Source organism: Propithecus coquereli, unplaced genomic scaffold, assembly GCF_000956105.1.
Source record: "Propithecus coquereli isolate 6110/MARCELLA unplaced genomic scaffold, Pcoq_1.0 Scaffold65, whole genome shotgun sequence".
NCBI classification, from domain to species: domain Eukaryota; kingdom Metazoa; phylum Chordata; class Mammalia; order Primates; family Indriidae; genus Propithecus; species Propithecus coquereli.
In genome coordinates, this window is record NW_012152507.1 from 2857607 (window position 1) to 2861053 (window position 3447).

General features: G+C 41.3%; 1 protein-coding gene across 1 annotated transcript in view; it reads right to left on the bottom strand.

Annotated features, from left to right (window-relative positions):
* Positions 1–3224, bottom strand: part of NR3C2 (nuclear receptor subfamily 3, group C, member 2) — a 402236-nt gene extending 399012 nt beyond the window's left edge. The window contains exon 1 of the mRNA XM_012660035.1: positions 3212–3224. The gene's annotated coding sequence lies outside the window, so the exon portion shown is untranslated. The remainder of the gene's footprint in view (positions 1–3211) is intronic.
* Between the last annotated feature and the right edge of the window lie 223 nt (positions 3225–3447).

Genomic DNA, 3447 nt, shown 5'->3' on the forward strand with positions numbered 1-3447 from the left:
GCCTGCTTTTACGTAAAGAACATTATCCTATGAATTCCTAATCAAAAATCAATCACAAAACAGGAGAAAATAAATCAAAATACAAAGGTTGAGGTGCTTATCTGTTAATTCCAGCCAAAAAATCTGGTGTGGATGAAAGCCAAGTAAAAGTTGAAAGAAAGGAGGAAAGAAAAAAAAAAAAAAAACCCACACACAGTGAACTGGGACCCAAATTGCTAACATTGGTCTCTTCTATTTTACTAAAAAACCATTTACTCATAGCTAAGGATTGAAAAATGTCAGTAAATATTATGTGTTTCTTCTACTTCTACCTAAGAATAGTCTGTCCTCCCCATATCAAAGATGAATGAATATATAGCTAAGGTATAAATGGTTCAGGTCCAAATTCATTAAACACCACAAGAAACAGGTCTGTTCATGTTTAAAATAGAACACCCTTCTGTGCACTCACCCCACATACCCCCAAACTCACATTCCCCTTCTTGGCCAACTGCACCAACATCCACCCAAATGCCTGGAAGTGACTCTTGCCTCGGTGCCCTTACCAAAAGGCACTCCTCTTCCCTCACACAGTCACAGCCTCACTTTCTCTCCATGTCCTAGGCGACAGAGCTCTCTACCCTGAGTCTGAAGGGGGTCCCCGCCCAGATCCCTCTCCAAAAATCCATCCTCCAAATTACCTTTTGGGAACAGTGGTCACTCATTGCTTTTGTGAAATTTCACAGTATAAATTTACATGCTAAACCCACCCAGTACATGTACCTATTACATGCAGAAACCGGTTTACTTTTAATCCAGCATTCCCTAAATAATTTGGCCATGGCACCCTTTTTTCACAGAACACCTACTAAGATTCTGAGGGACTCTTTTCAGCACTGTGCCCTAAAGCATGAGCCATAGCCCAGATTTCTGAGGCTGTATGAAGACTTGAAGAGAACCCATATGGGAGATGGTGGACACCAAAGACAGTCTTAAAGCACTCTCTGAGGAAACACCTGTATCATCTAACAACATACAGCTGATCACAATTTTCCTAGTCCTATTTGACTAGCCTTCAACTCTCTTAACATAAAACAGCCTGTATCTCACATTATTGACAGGCTGCCATTAAAGAATCTGCTGAAATCTAAATTAGCTTTGTTCAAGGTATTCTCATCTACCAACCCAACGCACCTCTCCACAAAGGAAATAAAGGCTGGCAACAAACACAAAAGAATAGAGGACAAATATTTAGCATCTGCATGGCTTCCACTGCAAACATCTTTTTTAGATCAGATTTCTTAAAAATAATATTACTGAAATATTTTATGTTGCATTCTATTATTTTAATTAGTCTTTTCTGTAAACAAATGGATCAGGTTAGGAATTTATCTCCTATGTTGTCCAGGGCACGGAGGTTGTCTTTTGAAAATCGGCACAAAAACCCCCAGCTTAAGCAGAATTTCAGTCAACCTGAATTTACTAGTAAATACTAGAATGCCTAGTTGATGAATATGATCCTCACAGAACTTAATATCCAGAAGGTAAAGGGAAAGTTCTGTTACTAAAGTATAAAGTGAAGCAGGTAGTGGTATACAAATCTAGCTAATGTAAAATCAGGCTTGTCTGCCTCACAATGGAAACGCTACCAGAAATTCTCTTGGGACAAAGGCAAAAACCATTATGAACTTGTAATTTTCATGTAAATGGCCTCCCCCTAAAATATAAAGGAAATTCACAGGAGTACATACAGAAAAGTACTGGTGGAGGTGCTACTTTAAGTCATATATACCCTTTCAAACACTATTTTACAAAGGAAAACCTTACTTTAAAATTTTATGTTTTACAAACTATGCTCAATTGCCCTTTTCCATAAGGAAGTAGTTTTTTTTTTTAAGAAAATTAACAAAGATCCTCGCAAATTTGTATTTTATCTGAAAACACTTTCACTTTTAATACCTCCCCCCAAAACACAGTCTCATTTTAAAGGCATCATTTTCTATAGTTATTTCACTATAATAAGGTACTTTAAAGACTAAGGCTAAAGAATTTCACAATCATCATTAGGCTGCATAGTTGTAAAAGTTCACTGTATTTGACTATTTTTTGTCATTCCCACTACAGAACTAGTATGTTTTCCTGTTATAGATGAGGTAAATGATAGAAATCTGCCCAAGGTCACCTAAGAGAGCAGGAGAACCAGTTAGAACTGAACACACCTGATTTCTATTCACTCACCTAATTTACCGAGCCACCTGATCTTTCCAAAATCCCCAAACAAAACTATGTCTCCCTTAAAGGAAAAAGCTCCACTTTAGATTATTTTTTAAAACTTCTCTCCTCAAGCATTTCCAAGAAAGGGTGCCGGGATGTCAAACAAAATTAAAACTTCACAGCAGGACTTTATAGTTAGAGAATGCTGTTATCATTACTATGTAAATGTCATCAATAACAGCACCTAGAGAAATGGCAATATAAAGTGTTAAGCAGCAATTTGGTGCATTTAAAATTCGGCGGTTTCAAAAGCTTGTCTGTTAACAAAAGTTTTCCAAACTCCTATGTTATGATAAATAATTAAAATTGATGGTGCCATAAACCATTATGATTTAAACCCGGTCTTTTAAAATTCTGTAGGCAAAGCCACGCACCTAAAATTCAGTAGTAGGGTAAGGATGCAGCTTCATCCCTTCTCCCCTGCCCTTAAAATTGTAACTGATGCCATAGGAAGCGTAGCGTCTCTCTAGAGTTTCGTGGATCCTAGGGAACGTTCAATGCACGAATTTCCAGAGCTCCTTTCATACGGGATCTATTAGGATCTATATCTCCTTCAACTGCCCTTTTGCGCTGCACCTCCAGCTGAAATTTGGGAGCTTCCGCAATTGACAGAGGAAAGAAATCATATTCAAACGTCCTTTTAAAATTGTACAAGGAAAACGATCCGAAATTCATCTTTGGGGAAAGGGAAGGGTGGTAGACCTTCCATTGCCAAAGGCGGTTAAAAGCTGCTCTTCGGAGGGCATTTATCCAAAGTGGCCAAACTTTCCCAAAATAGTCCTCTGGCGGCCAAAGGGGGGAGGAAAGTGGAAAACCAAAACAAAACAACAAGCACACAGCACCATACTGACTGTGCCTCCGGATTACGCAGCCACTTCTCCCTGCAAAGTGCACGCTCCCGCGCGTCGGCCGCACGCCGAGCAGGGCAAGCGGTGCCCCGCCGCGCACCCCTACACACCTGCCGCGGCCGGGGTCCGTCTCTCGCCGTCTACCTGTTGCAGCGCTTGCCACCTCCACGACACTCCTGCTGCGGAGCCCCCCTAAATCCAACCACATCCAGGCCAGCAAGTGCCGCTCTCCCTGCAGCGGGAGAGCCCGAGGCAGCAACGCTCTTGGACCCAGGTGACTGCACGGGCTTCCTCTGAGCAGCCTGAAGTTGGCTCGCGTCTCCCGGGCCCAATGACACCCCGGGCG